This window comes from Castor canadensis, chromosome 1 (assembly GCF_047511655.1).
Source record: "Castor canadensis chromosome 1, mCasCan1.hap1v2, whole genome shotgun sequence".
NCBI classification, from domain to species: domain Eukaryota; kingdom Metazoa; phylum Chordata; class Mammalia; order Rodentia; family Castoridae; genus Castor; species Castor canadensis.
Window position 1 is genome coordinate 9527581 of NC_133386.1, and position 23916 is coordinate 9551496.

The 23916-nt window shown below is 42.8% G+C and overlaps 1 long non-coding RNA gene across 3 annotated transcripts; it reads left to right on the forward strand.

Annotated features, from left to right (window-relative positions):
- Nucleotides 1-170: 170 nt before the first annotated feature.
- Nucleotides 171-20678, forward strand: LOC141422628 (uncharacterized). Of its 3 annotated transcripts, XR_012447368.1 has the most exons (5): nt 171-399; nt 2183-2338; nt 14938-15245; nt 16490-16551; nt 19732-20678. It is a non-coding gene; the product is annotated as an uncharacterized lncRNA (long non-coding RNA). The 3 variants fall into 3 exon arrangements; XR_012447369.1 differs by lacking the exon at nt 14938-15245; XR_012447367.1 differs by lacking the exon at nt 14938-15245 and having other exon boundaries at nt 2183-2266.
- Nucleotides 20679-23916: the final 3238 nt, after the last annotated feature.

A 23916-nucleotide genomic window follows, 5' to 3' on the forward strand; every position in this document is an offset into this window, starting at 1 on the left:
ATGTGCAAAGAGCTAGCGCAGATAGGTCAAAGTCATGAAAAAGGCACTTTGTGTCCTCCTGGTATTTAAATTATCAAAAGAAAAACACCCACCCTAGCCCAGTAGAGACAGCCCTGTCTGGCTCTTCGTGCTTACTTAACCAACGTCCTCTGCTCCTTCCCGCAAACAGAACCGTCCTGTTATGGAGATGAGAAGCACTGGGAGAAACACCTGTGTTGCAGAGAACCTGTGGTTTCACAAGTAAAGAGAGGAAACCTGTAAAAGCAGAACAGTTTTAGGGAATTAGTCAAACCACACTGTTCCCGGTCAGACCCCAACACAGCTGGCTCCAGAGCTAGCAGCTTGCAACCTGCAGCTCAACTCAAAAGCCTTCCACTGGAATGTGACAACCAGGGCCAGGTAAGTGGCATATTCTTTTGCAAATGTAATTGGTTTTTATTTTAGGGGGGGTAGGACCTGTTACCATTACCACCATGATGGTTTTATCCTGTGTATAAAACCAGCCTATTGCATTTGCAATAGATGGAGTTGAGTGGACTGAAGGGGAAGAGAATCCTTTTGTGACAGGGTTACTAGCTCTGAGGACTCAGGCACCCAAGATCTCATCTGTGCAGCCCTGGGCACGTAAGAGAGGAATGCAAGTTTTGTTTCTGGTGGACACAGGTATCAGGCTGGCTGCAGAATTTGTGGGGCCAAAGCAAAATGAAAATGGAGGCCCTTTCTCAAAAATGATTGAGAATTCAAGACAGCAGCAGCAGACTATTAGGCCAAGCGTGTGACCTTAGTCTGAGGCCCTGTGAACTGTACAGGCCTTACATCCATGATGCCAGACCTGACAATTGTTTTTTCACAGAGCTAGCTGTCACCTTTGATAGGTATAAACCAGACACTTCAGAAATGGGTGGAATTTGAGTTGCATTTCAAAAGCAGGTATATTTTCAATTTTCAAGGTAGGAGGAATTACGTGAGCAAAGACACAGCAATGAAACAGTTTAGCTGTGTTCTGCTGATGTCAGGCAAACCAGACTTGGTGGGACAGAAGTTGTGTGGGAATCAGACTGGAAACATAGGCAGAGGTCACATTTAATGTTTTTGGAAGATGAATCTGGCAGTGGTGTGGAGGGTGCATTGGAGCAGGCCCACTAGAGTAAAGGCCCCTTGCGTGAAAGCATTCGCTGAAGTCACAGGTGATTCTCATCAGATCTTGGTCCTTGTGCTCTGATGAGGAAGAATCCAAGCAGAACACATGGATATAGTGAGGGAAATAATGGTGTTTTATTATCAGAAAGGGGGAAGGGATTACAGTGGGGTCTCTGCCAGGTGGAATAGAGGCGCTGCATGCAGGGGAAAAAATAGGCAGAATTTAATTTTAGGTCATTTTTATATTGCCCTTAACTTGGAGATGGGGAGAACTCAGAGTCACTCCCTCTCTAATGGCCTTAAGGCCAGGGGAAGGATCTGAGCAGATTCATGCCTACACCTATGCTAATTCTCAGGTACCCTAAATTCATGCAGGAAATTTCCACTCTCATTTAACAAAGGACTCGAAGTGGAAATGGAGCTCTCTAGGTTCAGAGGGGATGGGTCAGGAAGTGAAGAACAAGGTGCTCTAAACCAGGCTGTATGGTTTTTAAAAGTCCTGAAGTTTCCTTAACGTCTAGCTTGCCTCATATTTGTTGATAGCCACACTATTCAGAAACATGGCCCCTGTTTTCTACCCCAGGAACTTGGAATGGTAAATAAGATTTACAGGGGGCCATTGGCTTGCTCTGAGCTGCTGCGTGAGGCCCAGCAGACCAAACCAAGATGGCATTAGTCATGTTGACGTTCTATACCACTAAACCAAAACTACGTTATTTATCTGACCTCCCAAGAAATCAGCAGAAAGAGAGGGAATACCCAAATCCCACAGAGGCCAGTTTTAGGCAACCTGAGAAGGAAGTTTCACCTTCTTTAACCTCCATAAAGGAAGGAACTTTAGAATGGCCGATCAGCCTTCTGAGGCCTTTGCTGCAGGCTCAGAAGCCCTTTCAGGTCAACCTCCCCTGCTCGGTTTATCAGAACACTCATTCTACTTTATAAAATGAAGTGTTGTCTGATTCTAGAACTACAAATAAAAGCTAATGAAGATCTTTAAGCTAAATTTGTGGAAATTTTCTCTTTTCACGGTATCTGGTGACAGCTCACAAGACCCCTTGAGGAATGCAGAAGAGGCATCGCTGACCCCTTTCAAAGTCCCCCACCTTCCTCACAGAGCTCTGTTGTTGTAAGTTCCCCTCTCGTCACACTCTGCTCTTTTTACATGGAGTCCCTGATCAGCTTGGCTTTTGAATCCGGGGTAAGTTTGTGTTGTAAGACAGCTTGCGACCTTTTGGGGTTTGCAGTGGCTGGCGAGTTGCTGTTAAGCAGAAGCTGCACCAGGAAGAGTACCGTAGGGAGGCCTCAGGGTCTGACTGGGCCAGACGGAAACTGGTACTAGATGGTAAAGACTAAAGGGGGTGTGGGCTCTACTCTCAGAATTTCGGAGGGATTTTGTGCTCTATCCTCCTGGTTTCTTTTTCTTGTACACGGGCCACTGTGATCACGAACAATAGCTGTGTTGACATTTAAGCCATAATGGAGTTGCTTTTGTGCATGGTGGCAGAAACGTATTTTCAGTTTCTTACGTATGGTCACTCAGCCATCAGTCAATCCCATTAATTGTATGGGCCATCGTGTTCTCCCTGATCTGCAACGCCAATCACATCGCACTGTGTGGTATATGGCTGGCTTTTCTGCGCCATCCTTTTGTTGTATTCTCTGTCAATGCCAAGCTGTCTTCATTCTTGATTTTTACATCTTCTTATCTTTTGTAACAAATAACCCCCAAATTTCAGTAGCTTAACAAAAAATGTTTTCCTACTCTCAAAGATTTTCTCGTAAAGAAAATCCTAGGTTTAAATGGATCAAGGATCTTAATATCAGACCCCAAACTCTAAAGTTGATAAAGGAAAGAGTAGGAAATACTCTGGAGTTAGTAGGTATAGGTAAGAACTTTCTCAATGAAACCCCAGCAGCACAGCAACTAAGAGATAGCATAGATAAATGGGACCTCATAAAACTAAAAAGCTTCTGTTCATCAAAAGAAATGGTCTCTAAACTGAAGAGAACACCCACAGAGTGGGAGAAAATATTTGCCAGCTACACATCAGACAAAGGACTGATAACCAGAATATATAGGGAACTTAAAAAACTAAATTCTCCCAAAACTAATGAACCAATAAAGAAATGGGCAAGTGAACTAAACAGAACTTTCTAAATAGAAGAAATTCAAATGGCCAAAAAACACATGAAAAAATGCTCACCATCTAGCAATAAAGGAAATGCAAATTAAAACCACACTAAGATTCCACCTCACCCCTGTTAGAATAACCATCACCAGCAACACCACCAACAGGTGTTGGCGAGGATAAGGGGGAAAAGGAACACTCTTACACTGTTGGTGGGAATGTAAACTAGTACAACCACTCTGGAAAAAAATTTGGAGGCTACTTAAAAAGCTAGACATCGATCTACCATTTGATCCAGCAATACCACTCTTGGGGATATACACAAAAGACTGTGACACAGGTTACTCCAGAGGCACCTGCACACCCATGTTTATTGCGGCACTATTCACAATAGCCAAGTTATGGAAACAGCCAAGATGCCCCACCACTGACGAATGGATTAAGAAAATGTGGTATCTATACACACTGGAATTTTATGCAGCCATGAAGAAGAACGAAATGTTATCATTCGCTGGTAAATGGATGGAATTGGAGAACATCATTCTGAGTGAGGTTAGCGTGGCCCAAAAGACCAAAAATCATATGTTCTCCCTCATATGTGGACATTAGATCAAGGGCAAACACAACAATGGGATTGGACTTTGAGCACATGATAAAAGCGAGAGCACACAAGGGAGGGGTGAGGATAGGTAAGACACCTAAAAAATTAGCTAGCATTTGTTGCCCTTAACGCAGAGAAACTAAAGCAGATACCTTAAAAGCAACTGAGGCCAATAGGAAAAGGGGACCAGGAACTAGAGAAAAGGTTAGTTCAAGAAGAATTAACCTAGAAGGTAACACACACACACAGGAAATCAATGTGAGTCAATGCCCTGTATAGCTATCCTTATCTCAACTAGCAAAAACCCTTGTTCCTTCCTATTATGGCTTATACTCTCTCTTTAACAAAATTAGAGATAAGGGCAGAATAGTTTCTGCTGGGTATTGAGGGGGTGGGGGGGAGAGGGAGGGGGCAGAGTGGGTGGGAAGGGAGGGGGTGGGAGCAGGGGGGAGAAATGACCCAAGCCTTGTATGCACATATGAATAATAAAATAAAAAAAAAAAAGAAAATCCTAGGTTTAGGCCTTTGATTTTATTAGGTAGCTTTACATTATCCAAAAATGTTTAAGATAATATAGTGTTGGCAGAAAATTACGCATGTAGATCAGTGAAACAGAATAGAGGCCAGAAGTAGGTCCTACAATTCTATGCTCAATTAATTTTCAACAAAGCTGTCAAGGTAATTCAATGGAGAGCGAGTCCTTCCAATAAATGGTGTCTATAAAGAAAAAAACACGGACCTCATCCCTTACCTCACACTCTACACAAAATGGATTATGGACCTAAATGTATAAGCTGAAGTCTTAAAACAAATGAGAAAACCTTTGAGATCTGGCAGTAGAAAAGTTTTCTTAGATGTGACATAAACTATAAAAGAAACAAATGACAAATTGGACTTTAAAACTAAAATTTTTGGTTTGTGAAAGGATACCATTAAAAATAAAAAGGAGCCAGGCACCAGCGGCTCAAGCCTGTAATACTAGCTACTCAGGAGTCAGAGATCGGGTGGATTGCAGGCCAACTCAGGCAAGTAGTTTTCAAGACCTTATCTCAAAAAACCCATCACAGAACAGATTAGTGGAGTGGCTCAAGGGGAAGGCCCCAAGTTGAAACCCCAGTACAGCAAAAAAAAAAAAAAAAAAGAAAAGAAAGAAAAAGAAAAGGAATGCCAGGCATGGTGGTGCACACCTGTAATCATAGCATTTGGACAGGCTGACACAGGAGGATTCGAATTGGTGACCAATCTACATACATAGTGAGACCCTGTCCCCAAAACAAAAACAGGGAAGATGTTTAATTACAAATTCAATTTCTTCAGTGGATATAGGTTTATTTATATTTTCTTTTTAAATCTTTTAATGTTGTACCATCTTTAGAGATGTCCTCTCTTTCACTTGTATTTTTGCTAGCATTGTTTTCTGGAGAAGGTGCAAGCCATGCAGGAGCCCAGGGTTGGGCATGGAGCTCAGTGCTGGGAAAGGCCATACTCTCCCTCCTGCAGTGCTTCCCAAACATCCTGTATTGACCCACCTTAAAATCAAGCCATCTGGCAAAAGAAAAATACTTGAGGGGCTCCGACCTGCTTTCACAGAGCAGCAAAAAGGGTGAATTTGGAGCTAGAAACAATAAATCATACACAGACACACGGAGGTTTGTTAGACAACAAAAGCCAGTAGACAGAAATGCACAACAGTTCACTTTACTTTGTCTCCCAACCCTCTTAAATTCTTTGCATTTTTTCCATCTCTTTATTTCCCTATGTTGCAATCTGAGAAATTTCTTTTGTTTTTGTTTTTTTGGCCGCACTGGAGTTTGAACTCAGGGCCTCACGCTTGCTAGTCAAGTGCTCTTACTGCTTGAGCCACTCTGCCAGCCAGCAATCTGGGAAATTTCTTGAAGACGCCTACCTTCCCTCAGTTTTCTGTCGGACAACCTAATGATTGAATTTTAAATATTAAAGCTACTTTTTTAATTTGTAGAGGAGCTATATGGATTTTCTCTTGTCACGTAGTTCTTTTTTTTTTTTAATGATTTCTACACTTTTTTAAATATAATTTTTTCGGTGGCTCTACAGTATGAACTCAGAGCCTCACACTTGCTAGGCTGGCGCTCTACCACTTGAGCCACTCCCCCAAGCCCTTTTGGCTCAGATTGTTTGAGATGGGGGTCTCACTTTATGATTCAACTGGTCTGGACCTCCATCTACCTGTTTATGCTTTCCACCATGGCTGGGATAACAGGTGTGTGTTACCAGGCCTAACTTTTATTGGTTGAGATGGGGTTTTGAGAACTTGTTGCTACAGCTGGCCTGGAACCACAGACCTCCCAATCTCTACCTCCCCAGTAGTTAGGATTACAGGTGTCACCCACCAGTGTGGGCTTAAAATATGATTTTAAGCTCTTATTTTACCAGGTCTTTCAAATTCTACTATTTTCCCAAGCTCTTGCTAATCTTTCTGTAGTGAGTTGGTTCTTGTGGTTTGTAATTTTTGTTTGTGAGTCCATTTCTTTAGGATTTTTTTTTTCCGAGAAAGTCACTTATATTTTCAACTAACAAAAATATCTGTGGGGATTTGATTCCCAGCAATAAAAAACAAAACTTGTAAAACAGTCCTAGGCAACTAGAGATTTCACCAGCCTGAACTAATTCTCGTACTAAAATTTTAGTTTGGAAATTCCTACCCAAGGAAATCGATTCTGATTTCACATCTCTGCATGGTGTAAGTTTGGAATGTCAATGTTTCACAGGAGGAATTCCTTCCCCCTGGGCAGGATACATTTTTTTTTGCTTGTGGGGAAAGTTGGAAAAGTTTGTTAGCTCCCCCTCCATTGAAAAGACAGCTGATTAGAGTCTTAGTTTATGTAGAAGTCTCAGTTATCGCTCTTTGCCTCCTGTGGCCCAAGAGTACTTCTCCTGCCATTGCCTGAGTCTTAGATTTCCAGCGCGATCGTTTGGGGCCTAAATGGTGACTTAATTCCTGCTTGCATCACAATGTCTGAGACCTCAAGCTACAAGCTTACCACTTACTCTGACATCAAGTTCCTTCTTCATTTCTGGTACCTGGACCTTATAAGCTTAGCTGTGCCTTTTAAAATTTTAAATAAATTTTGTTGTATGTCATCTGGTGTTTCTGTGTGTTTGTAGAGAAACATGGTAAGGAAGAGCAGGGTCTGCATTGGCTCAGTAAGCCATTTTTCTGGAACCAGAATTTTAGATTTTCTAGAATTTATACCTGAAGATTTTAAACAGGAGGGGGACATGATCAAACTTATTTTATTATGATGACTCTGATAGATCTAAGAATGAATTGTAGAACAAACTTATCATGACTTGGGGATCAGTTAGAATGCAATTATAATAACTGTGATTTAAAGATGAGTCAGTGAAGGGTCTCCCTTCCCCCACCTCACTTGAGAGCCCTTGTCCCTTTTCCTTTGAAGGGAAGACAGCTGCCATCTGGCAAGGGAGGCTCAAGAGGGTGACAACAGCTCCTGTCATGGAAGGAATTGCTTAGATGGCGTGAAGGGAAAAGAGGCTTCTCTGAGGGTGGAAAGGAGCAGGATGCAGCTAAGAAGCGGAAACAGGGCCGGCAGAGTGGTAGAGCACCTCTCTAGCATGTGTGAAGCCCCTGAGTTCAAACCTCAGTACTGCAAAAAAAAAAAAAAAAGGGAAGTAGTAGGAATGCCTGTGGCTTCTGAAAGGATTGGGGTCAGCAAAACTGACCATGGTGGAGTAGAAGGTAGTTGGAATAACCAAAGGGGATCAGATCTGGGAGATGTTTAGTGCCCCATGAATATTCTCATTGTTGGTGTTTGATAATATTTTTGCAAACATTGTAAGCACTGAAGCCAAAAAGAGTATTTTGTTCAGATTGTTATATGAAGGAAGTTGGGTCAAAAAATGTAGTTGTCCCATTCAAGTGTTCTGTCACCATGATAGTCTGAGCTTCAATGTCAGAAACAAGTAAGTGTTTGGCAATTGATTTGAACCATCCACTTTTGACAACATCAAGACAAAGTGGTGCTTTGGATATTGCCAGCTGACACTTTTTACTTGGTTTTAAGATTATTTGGTGGACAGCAGGATACAGATGGATGTTTTAGACTTTAAAAACTGAGATTTACTTTGGAGTTGTATACCTTGTGAGTTTCTAGAAAGAAACATTAAGACGTTTCCTTTATTTCTCCCACTAAAAGTTGCAAAGCCAAAATTATGCCTGTGGATTATTTGTTTTACAAATGTGCTTCTCTCCACAATGATCAAATACTTTGGAGAGTGTGAGTCACTGTTAACGACTGGACCTGTCCAGAAACAGAGGGACAGAAAGGAGGTGATGGCTTTACCACACAGAACAGAAACAGAAGCCAATAAAAAAAGATGCCTGCTATTTTTCTTTTCAAGATGGTTTTTCTTTCAAAGATGATTTTCTCTTTAAGACCAGTTCAATTTTAGGCTGTCACTCTTGACTGTTTATTCTTCTTGTTAAGAGTCTGATGAAAGAGATTAACATACGTTTATTTTTTGTGTATGGAGTTTCAATAAAATATTCAAATAGCAGCCTTCGAGTCACAGACTACCAGTGGGATGGGTGTCTAGTGGTGTGACAGGCACTGTCAATGCCAGGCCTAAGGTCAGGAATTGATATATGGGCTTAACGCTAACACCTAGTCCTTTTCTTACACATCTGGGTGTAACCAGCACCTGACATAGTACCCGACAGAGGGTGGACACTCCAGGGAGCTCTGCCAAGTGACTGATCACATGTACACATGAACGCATAATGAGATAACCCAAGTGACACAAACACTTCAGATGACCAGAGTACAACAGGGGCTGTAAACAGGATAGCGAGGGAACTCTTTATCCAGAAAAACACTTGGAGCAGAATGAATCTAAGTTTTGTTTTACCTCCTCAGGTGGGGAAAATAGATTTTATTCTTAGTTCTATAGTTCCCAGCTTTCTCCTCTGCCCTTCTTCCCCATGCTGGGGATGAACTCAGGGCCTTGCACTTGCTAGGCACGCACTCTGCCACTGGGCTAAATCCTCAACCCGTCTGACTTTCTACTGGTGTTTTGGGTTCTGTCTCCTTTATGGTGGGACACGATGTATGATGCACTCCAGAGCTCTGTCTGTCACAAAACACACGACAACTTTATCTAGAATTCCCTCAGACAGCCAGACGGAGCAGACTGTCTCTGCACTCAGGAGCCTAGGAAGGCAGGTAAACGGTGGCACCAGAAGGGCAGTATGCATCAGGAGCTGGTGGCTTACAGATGTAATCCCGGCTACCCAGGAGGCAGAGATCAGGAAGATTGAGGTTTGAAGCCAGCCTGGGCAAACAGTTCACGAGACCCTATCTCTTAAAAAACCCATCACAAGAAAAGGCTGGTGAAGTGGCTCAAGGTGAAAGCCCTGAGTTCAAACCCCAGTACTGAAAAAAAAAAAAAGAAAGAAAGAAAGAAGGGCAGTGTGCCCTGTTTTTCAAAAGTCAGCCCTGGAGTTTACTAGGAGGCTCAGCGATGGTAAAAAGGACAACCAGGGAGAAAAGGAACAACTGGGAAGTTCGGTGAGAGTCCAGGTGAGAGATGTTGAGCACCTGGCTCAGGATGGCACTCCAGGGATGGACGGCAGGGGTGTCTGCCATGACAGGCTGGGTGACGGCTTGGGTGTGTGTGGTGAGGCAGAGTGAGGAGGCAGGATGGAGCCAGCTTCTTAGCTTGGGTGACTGCGTAGCTTGTGACACAGTCACCCAACTGAGAAGACTGGAAGTGGGGAGGACCGAGGGGGAGGAGTTTCAGGATGAAGTCACATAACCACGCTTACATCTCAGGGAGGGTTTCTGTGGAACTCACAAAAAAAGGTTTTTTCTTCTTATTTATAAATGTAACCATGCTAAACATTTGTCTTTATTATTTTTTTGGCAGTACTGGGGTTTGAACTCAGGGCCTCAAGCTTTACACTTGAGCCACACACCAGCCCTTTTTGTTTTAGTTATTTTTCAAGTAGAGTCTTGAGATTTTGCCCAGGCTGACCTGGACCATGGTCCTTCTGCCTATACCAGGATAGCTGGACTATAGATGTGTACTACCATCTCTATATCTCACTTATTAATTGAGATGGGGTATTGCTAACTTCCCTTCTCCTCCACTCCATACCAGGCTGATCTGGAACTCTTATTCACCTCACAAGTAGCTGGGATTACAGACAAGAGCCACCACAGCCAGCTTTAAACATTTGTCTTCTTAAAAGACTGTGTAATAACTGGCTCACTCCTGCTTCTGGGGCATCCCCCTATGTGTAATTAGTGGGGTGCAGAGACCTGCTTCTCACTGCAGGAGTGAAGGGTTTCTCCCTCCCCTACATTCCTGCACATGCCCCAGGGTTAAACTAATAGGGTGTTGCATTGGTGGTGCTGAGGATTGAACCCAGGGCTTTGCACGTGCTAAGCACACACTCTACTGCTGAGCTATGCGTGGAGCTCTGGGTGGTTAGCCTTACATGTCAACCTGGCTAGGCCACGGTACCCTGATATTTGGTCAAATGCTAATGTATTGTTGCTATGAAGGTTTTCTTTAGATGAGACTAACGTTTAAATCAAAAGACTTTGAGAAAGCATATGACCACCCCCTATAGGGTCTATAGGGTGGGCAAGTTCTCCCCCAGTCAGAAGATGGCCTTCATAGAACAAGACTGCTGATCGCCTGGGCAGAGGGACACTGCCAGCAGATGGCCTTCAGACTCTCTGAGCTGACCGCCCAGCCTATGAGTAGAAAATGATGCTGTCATCTGGTTCTCTGGGGAACCCTGATGAACTTGCCCTCCCTGGGTCGCACAGTGGGACAGAGCAATGTGTAGATTAGCAACCACAGCGCAAAGGGAGGGTGGGTAGACATGTCAGAACACCTTGGGTGGGATCATAAGAGTCAATCTGTCCCTGTCACCAATGAGAGCGGTTCGTAGGAACCAACCATGGTTGCTACTATCCTGGGCAAGTCCTCCAGGGTCCCCTTAAGTCCCTGAACTCCCAACAACCTTCAAATACATTCTCGTTCTTTTAAACTTAGGGTAGCCAGCATTTGTTTCTGTGGCTTACGATAATGAACCCTAATACAATAATACATTTCACTGTTGACAAGCTGCAAACCTCAGTGAAGGACAAAGTAATAGAAAAGAATGCACATACAAGCAGATGCAATTAGCTTAAACATCTATCCTTTCAGAATGTTCTCTACATGTCCTACACAACTGTATTCATGTGTGTTTGCTATCTGGCATAAAGATCCCCCACGTGTCAGTAACTACTGAAATTCTTAATACTATGTCTTTTTTTTTTTCTTTGGTGGCACTGAGGTTTGAACTCAGGGCTTTGGGCTTGCTAGGCAGGAACCCTACCACTGAGCCACACCCCCAAGTCCTTTACTGTTGCTCTTGATGTGTGCTTTTCTGTTCGCTATGCTTCCTTGTTACAATCTTTGCCCGTGTCCTTTCTCACCTGGGACATATGCTAGGCTTTATTTACTTTCATCTAAAGTGATTTGGAAATAGACAATCTGTTTTAAGTGTTTTGGAAGTTACCTTTGAGTTTATGAGCTACTTGCGTGAGTCATTGTCTCAATTTTCTAAGTTTGAGAATTCCCCACACTCCCTCCCTGGTTGGCTTGTTTGCTATACTGTAATGTGCGGTTGTATTTCTCATAGAAAAAAGAACTTTTCCCTTAGTTCAGAAATCATATCAGAACAACTGCAGACATGTTCAATTGGTGTCAATGCTTATTGCATGACTTTCCTACTCTTTGAGTGGCATTTCCACGAAGGTATGTGGGGTATCTTTTGAGCCCTTGCCTATTTGAGACCATTCTGTTATTTTCACATATGAATTAGAAGTTGGCTTGCTTAGTGGGGTGTTCTCAGGTTATTAATAGGAACTTCTAATACAGGCGTATCAGGGCCTCTCTCCCTCCTTCCCAGCCATCCACTGCTGTGCTGCTTCACAGCCAGGGAGGTAATTTTCAAGGATAATTTTCAACCCAGCTGCATCCAACCCAAAGTTAGTGGAAATTTCCCCACATGCTGGCACATGGCTTTCTGTGCTCTGTGATGCCCATTGGTATTGCAAGATTTTTATGCACACTCTTAAGCATGCAAGTGGCAAGTTTGCAGAGGGTCTACCAAGACAGCTGTGGCTCTGACACCAGCAATATTGACCCCCAAATGCTGGCACTCTGTCAATCAGCTCTTCTGTTTGCAGTAGCTATTTTAGATCTTTTTCCTTTATATTGTTGAATCTCTTTGGTTGCTAGCAACTGAAAGTAACTTGAATTAGCTAAACTAGAAAAAGGAATATTATCGAAGAACACAGGACAGTTTCATGGAACCTCAGGGTAAAACTGTAACCGCCTCTTGGTGGGGAAGTGGAGGGTTGTAGGACTGTTTCTTATTTCTGTTTCTCTCTGTGGTGTTTCATAAAGATTAATAGAGACTGCTGGCATCAACTAAGTGCCTAGTCTGTGGCACAGAATCCCTGCAGAAAGGCATGTAGTGTTGTCTTCATTACACCTGTGAGGAGCCTGACACACAGAGGAAGACAGTTGCCTACTCACCCCATTAGGAGGTGGCAGGCACAGAATCTGAACCTAAGCAGCCTCGTTCTAGAGTCCAGTCCCACCAAGCTCTGCAATTTGGATGGGTCCAGATGAGGACAGTATCGCAGAGCCTCTGTTTCCTGCATCCAGTCACCTTTAGCAGTGGTGGTGAAGGGGTGGGGGGAAGACGAGGAGCCCATCTGTGCAGCCACAACTGAGCCAGTCGTTCCCCATGTCGCATTGACATCTGCCTCTCTGGAAATTGTCCCATTGACCAAGTTCTGTCCTCTGGGCCATCTGAGTCTATCCAAACAGGCTGCATGACTACCTTGGAGATATTTGAGGCTTTGCACTTGGACTTGGTGTCTTCCATTCTTGTACTTAACCCTCAGGGTTTTAGAGAGTGTCCCCATCATCCTGATCCCCATGTTCATAATTCGCCTAGATGTGTGAGCCACCCTTGATATGACAATGACTCTCAGGTACGTCAGAGAACAGGTTCACTTTTTTTTTTGGCCGGGGGTGGGGTGGGAGGCATTGGGGTTTGAACTCAGGGCCTTGATCTTGCCAGGCAGGCACTCTACCATGTTTTGCTTTTTGTAATTTTTCAAATACCCTGGTCAGCCTGGACTGTGAGCCTCCTATTTATACTTCCCACATAGCTGGGATGACGGGCGTACACCACTATGCCCAATTTTTTATTGGTTAAGATGGGATCTCACTAACTTTTTGCCCAGGCTGGCCTCAAAACTCAAACCTCTGCATCTCTACCTCCTGAGTAGCTGAGATTACAGGTGTGAGCCACTGTACCTCGCCAGGTTGACATCTTTAACAACACACACCTCCTTCTCACAGGAATATTCTGTAGTGTCCCCTCTATCATCCAGAAATAAAATTCCTGTTCATATATGTAATGAATACTGTATACATGTAACTACCTACACATGCAATTTAAAAATGCATATAATGTACTAATTCTAAAATTAAGTAGGACAGAAGGGAAGTAGTTTATGAAAAAAATAATGTGTAAACCTCAGGGACAGCTGGGAAATGGATTTTGCACCTGCTTATCATAAATATTTTCACTTGCAAGAAGTAGGAAGATCCGAAGCCCCTCTGCAGAAAAAGCACAGAAAATGAAAGAGTACAGGTATGAGTGTGCATGGGGATAGAGGACAAGCAATAATCACTCCCATCTGATTAAAGAAAGAGGAAGCTATCAGACTGAAGTCATGAAATGTGCTAGAACATTGGCAGATGAGTGAGGGATCCTCCCTGGTGAACTTGGACTTTACCTGCAGGTATAGTGTCAACAGGATTTCCTGTCCTTGGACAAGGGGCAGGGCTGTGACCCAGAATTGCTGAGAGTTTATCTCCAAGATTGAGCTTAAATTCACTTCGGAGTAACTAGGCTTCAACAGGCAAAGGGCAGAGAGAAAATGGGAAAGAGAAAGAAATAAGGAGCTGATCAAACTGTCAAAACAAACGAAAAAATCTTTGCCATATACAATTTCATGCGGTATTTCTTATCAACGAGTAAAAAATAATACATACTTGAGAGCAATCATGTGAAATATTTTAAAACAATCCCTTTGATGAAATTAAAGTAGATCTTTATATTGGATCTAATGTAAACTAATTTTTTGGCAGTACCAGAGTTTGACCTCAGGCTCCTGTGCTTGCTAGGCAAGATAAGCTATGCACCTGAGATACATCCCCTAAAAAGAGGATGCTGTAGCTATTTTCAGGTGGTGTCTCCTGATTTGGGCCGGGCTGGTCTTGGACCGTGATCTTCCTACCAATGCCTCCTGAGTAGCTGGGATTACAACTGTGTACCAATACATCTGGTTTATTTTTTTTAAATGTTTTTATTAGCAATAATAGTTGTACAGAGATTTTTGTTATGACATTTCCATATATGTGGACAATGTACCCCGGTTTGGTTCCTCCCCTCCATTATTCTCCCTCTTCTCCCTCCCCCTTTTTAAAATGACTTTGACAGGTTTCAGTGTTCCATATTCATACACGACTCAGGTTGGCTAGCTTCACGCACTGAAGCAAGGTTAGCATTTCTAGCCACTACCTGCCAAGTTCCAGTAACACCCTCCTTCCCCAATAATAGTGATGAGAGAAAATGTCCCCGCAAGACTCTAAATAGCCCTCAAGGCTACTGCCACCCTGAGGGGCCTCTGCTTTAGCCGATTTCACCCCTTCGCTTGGATATACAGGCAAGGTGACTGTGCCCAGACCTCCTGCACACATGTGCATTCTGGCTCAGAGAACAAACTGGCTCAGAAGGTGTTTCCCGAGCAACTGTAATTCTCTAGTTTTATTTTTCACCTTTTTCCTAGTCTTTAGACAGATTGTGGTGCACACAACATACATTTAAGTGTACAGTTTAGTGGTATCAAGTAACTCACCTTGTTGTGCAACTATCACCGCCATCCAGCCCTAATTTTTTTATATTTGAATTTTTCCACTTAGATAAAGCTTGTAAAAACAGTACAAAGAACTTTTTCTCCTGAGCTATTGAAGATTAAAATGCCACTATGATGTCCTGCTCCCCCTGAATGCTTCATTGTGACTTTCCTGAAGAACTGCAATACAGCCATCGCCACCAGGAAATTAACTAAGTGCAGCCATTCAGCCACAGGACCTGGGTCAATGGTCACCAAGTGTGCCAACAGTGCAAATGGATCAAGATGAGATCGTGCATGCAATTCTCATTTTGCTTTGGTTTTCATCAATCTGGAACAATTCACATTAAAAGATTACAAGCCAGTTATTTTCTAGTATGTTCCTGACTTTGGGTTTTTCTGCTGTTTCCTCCTGATTAGATTCAGACTATGCTTCTGGGCAGGAATAGAAATCGTGGGAACTCATTCACTGCACCCTTGTGGACTGCACAAGATTTCTATTGTAGGTAGCCCAGGCTGGCTTGACCTCATCATCTTCTTGCCTCAGCCTCCTGAGGAGCAGGGATTGCAGGTGTGCACCACCACACCTGCCTTCAGTATAAACTTTGATCACCTAATTAAAGTGCTGTCCTCCAGGTTTCTCAGCTATGAGGCGTTTCCTTTTCTCTCTGGTTGCCAATAAGACTCTTGTGAGGAGGTTCTGTGAGACTAAGAAATAATCCACGTTCATCACAGTGTTTGTTTGGCTGTGCTAATAATTACTGTTGTCAGATAGCTATTTTCATTTCCATCATCCTTTGTACATTTATGGTAAGGAGACCCTTTCTTTTCTTCCATTTATTTATTATATCATTTCATTGTACCAGTATAGATTCATGATTCCTATCTTATCCAGCAGGCTATTGTCCCCTGCCATGATTTCTTATTTTGATGCCAAATTGTCCTGGATTTGTCTGGTGGGAGGCCTATCAAGCTAGTTTCTGCATCCTTTTAACATGTCCCTGTCACTTATGCAGACCTTCCCTACTTTCTGGAACAGCAGACTAGTCTAGGCCCATCTTTTATTTTCCCTGCCCTATCCCTGGAATCAACCATTTCTCTAAAATCCCTGAGTCCTTTCAGTAAAAATGATATTGAGATATCAAGGTCTAGACTCTCAGTGTGCACAGTGTTAATGGGTTATCACCACTTTCAGGGGGAGTTAGGGATCTATCTATCCATCTATCCCTCTATCCATCTATTCATCTATCCATACATCCATCTATCCAATCTGCCTAATCTATCAAATCTACCTAACATCTATCTATTCACTTGTCTATCTATCTAAACACACAGATGACTCTACATATGTATCAGACATTTATATTCATATTTCTTTCTTTCTTTGTCTCTATATATTAAAAACCACGAATTCATACCAATACCATAGTAATCAACCTGCCACCTCCTCTCCTCCATAGAAGCCTTCCTCATCCTTCCTGGGCTCCAACATTGATGCCAGTCTCCCACACGTGGGTGGCAGGTAGAAAGGCAGGAAGAAAGCTTGCTAACAATTTAAATTCCATTGTTTTATGATTTTAAGGAAATTTAAGTAGAAATTATGTGTTTTACATTTATAGAGCACTTGCTGTGGGCACGTTTCATCCATCATCTCTTTCAATCCTTGCAACCAGTCTATAAGGTACGTAATATTCTTATTTTACACATTTTACAAAGAAGGCAACTGTGTCTAAGAGAAGTCACACATAGGTGGCACAGCTAGGATGAAAACCTGATGTGTCTCACTCTAACAGTCATCCTCAAGATCAACATTAAAAATTTAAGTATTTCTAATATATAGTACATATTGTTCTAGGCCAGAGGTCCAGGGGTTCCAGTGTGTCAGGTCCAGCCCCTCACCCCAGTACACCAAGTAAAGAGATGAGCAGTGGTGAAGGGCAGAGAAAGGAGCTATACTAGCAGCACTTGTATTCATCAGGGAAAAAGGCCCAGGAAGCAACAGCTCACCCTCAGGGCACAGCAAGAGATTTAGTCTTAAACAGAGCATGGGGCAGGGGTGAGAAGTGTGAGTAGTTTTTAAATAGTTGAGGTCATGGGTGTGGTTCAATGGCCAGAGGTGTGGTCCAGTTGATCATCAACTCAGGATTGGCCAGGTGGAGCCTGGTCATGATTAGAAAGTTATGGTGGCTGGGGGAGGGTAGTTTCAACTCTTGTCACAAGATACTATCCATCAATCCTCTCCTTGGAGCCCAAGGTGACAGCAGAGAACTGCTTAGAGCAAAGACAGATATGAAATAGAGGTAGGGACACTAAGCTTTTCCTCTGCTTCCTGTTAATCTTTGGACATTTGCAGGCCCCAATGAGAAGTCAGTATTCTTCAGCAAAAGCAGTTTCTAAGTGCTTGTTATAGTATCACCTATAGATGAGTGAACAGATTGTTATCTCGGTTCTCAGATTTTTTTTTGCTTTATTTTGGAGATGGGGGCGGGGGGAGGGGGGGGAGTCTCACGATATTCCCAGGCTGGCCTTAAACTTGCAATGCCCCTGCATCAGCCTCCCATAGAAACCAACATTCCTGTGGGCAATAAAAAAACCCTGAGCTTCCTCTGAGCTCAGGACAGCAGTGCTGTTCTGTGGAGTGTAGCCATTTAAGTGTCTCCTTTGGTACCTACAACAGTGCTACAGTAGTAGTTTCTTCAGGGACGAATGAATGACCAACACATCTGTAAAGCATGTCAGGATAATGCAGTAGACAGAATGCCCACCAAACACAGCCCTCTTTCCCCTCATTGACATATAGGGAACCCACTTCCTTGCCTCTTTGCAGTTTGGTGGGATCATGTGACCAGTCCTAGTCAAAGGAATGTGCACTGCAGTGACCAGCAGGAAGCCCGTTTTTCTTGCCCTGAGATGTAGGTTCCAGGTGGCACAGCTCTGTTCACCGGCTCCCCACATCGGTCTCCTCCCTGTCTCTAACCTGGCTGACCCACAGTGGAGTTTTTGTGAGAAATGATTTTTGCTTTTAAAGCCACTGAGATTTTTGAGGGAGGTTAACTTGTTTCTGCAGCATAACCTAGCTTATCCTGACTCATGTCTCTTTCCATAGTTTCACAGATCCCATTGAAATAGGAAAAAAGTCATACTCCCTCCTAATAGCACAAACACCATTCAACTGACAGTGTAAGCAAATGTCAATTCATTCATTCATTCCTAAAAAAAAAAAAAGCATTGTCAGTTACCAAGGGAAATGAGCGCCCAATTTCCTGGAGTCCCAGGCTTACTGTCAGAGCTCCTTGAGCTATTGCCTTCTGTGAGCTGTTCCTAAGAGTGACATACAGCCTAATTTTTTTATTCCTATAATCTCTCTTTATCCCTATATCGTCACACTTCTCTTGAAAGAAAATAATGATTTTGATTATATATGTATATATACATATATATATATTTAAATTCTGATGTCTTTTTCACTTACTGGAAGATGAGAAAAACAACTTTACATCAAAAAATACTTTGGAAACCTTGTTAGCGTTATGCTGACTCTAAGGTGTTCCCATAATGAAATAGTGACTAACCATTAATCACTATTAATGGTTAATTAATTTAACCATTAGCAAGAGTACTTGCTTTGCCCAATGGTGGGCTTGTTAATGCTATTCCCATGGAAACTTACAGTAATTTTATGTACAAAATTGAATCATATAATAAATTCTTTTAAGACTGTGATTTTGATGTTATAATTATTAGTATTTTATCATATGTTTTTCTATCTTCCCTTTGCTAAAGTATTTTAAAACACACATCATGACACTTAACTCTTAAATATTTTATAGACCATCTCTTAAAAAAAAGGCAGGGCTGAATATTTCTTACATAACCACAATACTATAACAAAACTACCAATATAATTCCTTCATAATAGCTGATACTGAATCTATATTCAAATTTTCTAAAATCTCCCCAAGATGTATTTTTATATTTCATTTATATATTTAGTTTGATTTAGAATTTATTTATTTTTATTTTATTTTATTTTATTGATTTAGAATTTAAACTAGGTCCATATATTAGATAGGATTGTTCAGTTTCTAGTCTCTGTTAATCAATTTATTTTATTGTAAAATTTCTTTCAATTTGTTTCCTTTTACTAGATTGGAAAAATCTATTATCTTTATTTAAGCATCTTATATTCATGTTCATATATGTGCATATATTAGCCAAATACTGTCTCTCTAAAGTAAATAATTCAAAATATCTAGCTAGAGAAGAAGAGCAGAAATTCTTTGGATCATAAAGCTTATATTTTCTGTTTTTCATGTTTGTAAAGTTTGTCTCAATCACAACAAGATGTAGTGGTCTCTTGAAGTAAGACTTTTCTTATTCATTCTTCAAGGAAGCTTCCTTGTCATAAATAAGTAAGATATGAAGACATATTGTTTGTTTGTTTTCAGCAGTCCCTAGAGGCAGTAGTAGAAGTAAAACAGTACAGCTAATGATTTAGGGAGTTAGAAGACCAGGGTCTAGTCATGCTTTACTATGAACTAATGGCTTAAATAAGTTCTGTAGATTGTCTGAGCCTTTATTTCTTTACAAGAAAGCTTGTCTTAATTGATGGACAAGAGAGTCTTGTAACCTTCTGTAAGTTGATAATGCCAGTGACTGGAAAACAACAAAACCATTCATCCCTCCAATAAAATACCAGGTCTTAGGGTTTCAAAGGAGGACCCTTGGAGCCATGCTCTCCTTACCCTGATGCTGTCATCCCTCAAGACATTTTCGTAAATACTTTCAGAGTCAACTTACAAACCGCACAAGAAAATAAATGCTGCTATTTAATAGTTACATGTTTTATTTTATTTAATAGGCAGTTGTTACAGACTTGCTGCTTCCATGAAGAGTTCTGCTAGATGCCTGGGTTGCCTAGACAGTGGCAGAAGGAGAGGAGGAGGAAAGAAGGAGAAGAAGAGGAAGAGAGGAGAAGAGAGGGAAGGGGAGAGAAGAGCAGGGGAGGGAGAAAGGGAGGGGAAGGCAGGGGAGAAGACAAAGCTCCTGCCTGCAAAGAAGAGGGCTGTCTGGTTAGAGGGGAGGAGGGAAGAAGGGAGCAGACACAGAACAACAGAAGGGAATGAATAAATCTTGGGGAGATGTGGAATACTTCAGCACAGCACGAATACTGACAAAGCCAAGGTCTCTGGGTTTGAGAAATAGACTTCTTCAGCTATGAAGACATTAACTGACATTTTGGAGTTGATAAGGTGACTCCCACTTGAGAGTTATCAAAAGTGATTCTAGTGCCATCAGGCCAGCACAGGGTGGGTATACGAACAATAGCTGGGAGTTAAAACGTTCAGCACAGACTTTTGGCAAGATTGGAGCCCAAACAGACTAATAGTAAATTAGTTAAACAACACATGCGTGATCTTTTAATATATGCAGTGGTAGGGACCACGTGGGGCTTGGGGCTGGGGAGATGTTGGAAAAAAGTTACAAAATGTGGGACAAGAGGAAGACGTTCAGACATCTATTGTACTACATGGTGTCTTTAGCTAATAATAGCATGCTGTGGTCTTGAAAATTGCTAAGAGTAGATTTTTAAGTGTTCTCATCACAAAAATGATAAGGATGTGAGGTAATGCATATGTTAATTAGCTGAATTTAATCATTCCACAATGTATGTACATTTAAAAACCACATACCACACAGGATACATATACCCAAAGTTTTGTCAATTAAAAGATTTTAAATGATAAAAAACATGGTAAAAATAGAAAGAAAAACAAAGAAAAATAAATAAAATGACTGAATGCAAAATGCTGGGCCTGCAGAACTCTGAAACAAACAACCTATGATCTGAAGGTTTTGTTCTTCTTGTATTCTCAGACAACCTTGATGGAATGTTTTGGGGTTCAAGTGTTTTTCATGGGGTAGATGCTCTACCGCTTGAGCCTTACCCCCACTCCTTTTTGCTTTAGTTATTATTTACTTATTTATGTTTGGCTTTTTGAGAAAGGGTCTCATTTCATAGCTTAGACTGGCCTTGAACTTGCAATTCTACCTCAGCCTCTCAAGTGCTGTGATTACAGATGTGTGCTGCCACACCTAGCATTGCTTTAGTTATTTTTTGAATAGGGTGTCACTTTTATGACTGGGTTGGCCTGGGCCAAAATCTTCTATTTATGTTTCCTATGTAGCTTTTTTTTTTATAAATTGAGATGCTGGGAAGTGTTTTCCCCAGGCTGGCCTGGACATTCTATTAGTGGAGTCTAACTTTGTTTTGAGACAGGGTCTCACTATGTAGCCAAGTTTGGCCTTGCACTTTCAATCCTCCTGTGCCCACTCCTGTGTCCACTTCTCAAGTCATGGATTGTAGATGGGCATCACCATGCCTGGCTCAGAATCAAACTTATTTTTATAAATATCTGAGCCAGGTTTGGTGGGGCTACACTTACACACCCTTGACTACTGTTGCTGAAGGTGTGTATTAGGGATTTCCAGAAAGATAGAAATACACACACACAGAGGAGGAAACATTTTTTTTATAAGAAATTGATTTATGCCATTACAGAGGTAAAGTCCCTGCAGGTGAAGATCTGCAGGATGGGTTGGCAAGCTGGAGCCCTAGGAGAGCTGGCTGTGCATCACCAGGTCAAGTCTGAAGACCACAGACCCAGGAGAGTCAATGGTGCAGCTCCAGTCTGAAGGCTGGCAGGCTCCAGCCCTGGGGAGAGTTTACGTTTCAGTAAACTCTCTTTGAGATGGTACTCCATCTCAAAGGCAGTCAGGTGGGAGGATTTCTTTCTTTTTAGAAGGAGGGTCAGTGATCTTTTTCTGATCTTATGAAAGCCTTCAAGTAATTGGATAAGTTCCACCCATCCCTTAGAAAAGGCAATCTTCTTTACTCAGCCTACTGTTGGGTCTGGAGGATCAGAAGACAAAATGAGCCAGTGCCCCATCCCCCTTAAGAGCACTGTGAGCCCCACATCCTGTAAAGTGACATGCCTCTTCACAAGTCATGGCCCCCTGGGGATGCCTCAAGATGCCACAAGGCCGATAAACGGGAGGCTTCCACAAGACTGTGTGCATATGTTCCTGCAGAAATATGTTAAAAGACCACTCCACCCCTGACTCCTGATTCCCCCTCCCCAACAAAAAAGGACCAAATAACCACCCCCCATGTAAACAATGGAGCTACTGATTTTCTGGGCTCCCTGTCTGTCTCTAGGGGCAGCTTTTCCTTTCTCTCTAATATAAACTCCAACTTTGTGTGCTGACCTTGTCTCGCAAGTCAATCTACTGCCTCACAAGCCATTTCTTTGGTTCGTGAAGGCCAGAACTCTCAACACGGGCCTGCAATGTTTCTTACAACCAGGAAGGGACACCTCTCTAGGACCAAGGTCAGTATGTCTGAGCGCCAAACAAGCAGGAGTTTGCCTAAGGTGTAACCAGGAGCCTCTGGCATCCTGCTGGATACTCCTGCTGGGGGAGACCACTTGGTGAGGACTAGCCAAAAGCAGACTTCCCTGTGCCATTCCCCTTCTCTCTCTCTGTTTCTGTTTTCTACATCATGGTATTGGAGCAACACCTTCTAGCCAACTTTGGCCTCACGGTGATTCCAGTTCTCGGGGTGCTCTCTGATCCTTCCCTGAGAGTCAAAACAGAGCCTGGGGTTGATTTGGGTATGCCTTTTGCTACGTTGCAGGAGGCCTGTTTGGTTTTGACACCTGGCATTCTTCTTCTTCCCCCACCTGTTGGTACCCCCTTCTGCTGGAGGCATCGACCTGAGAGTGGAGATTTTGTGTGACTGACAGTGTTCCAGTACCACTTAGTGGGAGTGACCCGAAAGCACACCGAATTGTTAATCCCTCAAGCAAGCATGTGTTGTGTCTCTCAGCTCTGCTCCCCCTCCCTCCCCTGGGACGTCAGGTTGTCCCTTCTGTCCTGGCCAGAGGTGGTGAACATTCTTCCTGGACCTTTGGGAACAGACACTCTCTCAGTCTTCTCACTGCTTCCTAAGTCATCTCTGTCCTCCACTTCCTCCCCAAGCCTGTCCTTACTGTGACCCCACTTTCCCATGGGGACTATGCTCTCTGTCTTCTTGTGACCTCTTTGACTTCCTTCAGCATTTACTCTACCACCCTCCCTGGCCCAAGGGTCATGATTATGTGATGATTAGGGAAGAGACTATGGAATTTGGCATCACCATGGTGGCCTGGCCTTTGCTCTGGGCTTGTCTGGGAGAATGCTCCTAGGAGGAAGAGGGGCACCCCTATCATCCTTTTAAGTATAATGTTCCCTTTTGGGGTCCTCCTGGGTTATACCTCCCCAGAGAAAAGAAGACATGTTATCAGCCCTCTCCCCTCATGTACAGAGCCTTTGTGGTGGCTATCAGTCCACTTATTCACAGGGTCCTATTTGAATTGGCTTGCTTTTTTTTGGTGGAAATGTCTCAGATGCTTGGGATATAGGATAAGGAGTCAAGGCACCTCATCAGTTAGTGGCTTTGGTAGGGTGGCTGGAATCTGAGTCACAGTTTTATTTCCTTCGGTCCTAGCCATGGTGGCAGAAGGGAGTCATGACATCATGGGACACCTGCTGTCATTCAGTCAGCCCCCATTGGGACACAAATAAAGGAAGAACTCTGACTGTGAGTTCTTTGGCTTTGTAGATGGGACCTGCTCCTTCCAGTCTTCTGGCCTCAGTACCTGAAAAATCCCCACTGGCTTGCCTATTGAAACACTGGAAAAACCTAGACCCTGACAACCTTAAGAAGACGCTCACCTTTCTCTGTACTGAGGCGTGGCCCAAATATCCTTTGGGGGATTGAGAGAGGTGGCCCTCTGAGGGCTCTATACATTGTAATTAGATATTTTCTATAGAAGGGGAAGAAAAATGGACCAAAATTCCCTAGGCTCAGCTTTTCTTTTCCCTCCAAGACCATCCATAATGGCTCAACAAGTGCCATTTGAATGCCTTGATCATGGCTATGGTCTTCAGCTTCCAGCCCCCTAAGGAAACTCAGGGCCAAAAACCCTTGCAAACACCCCAGAGC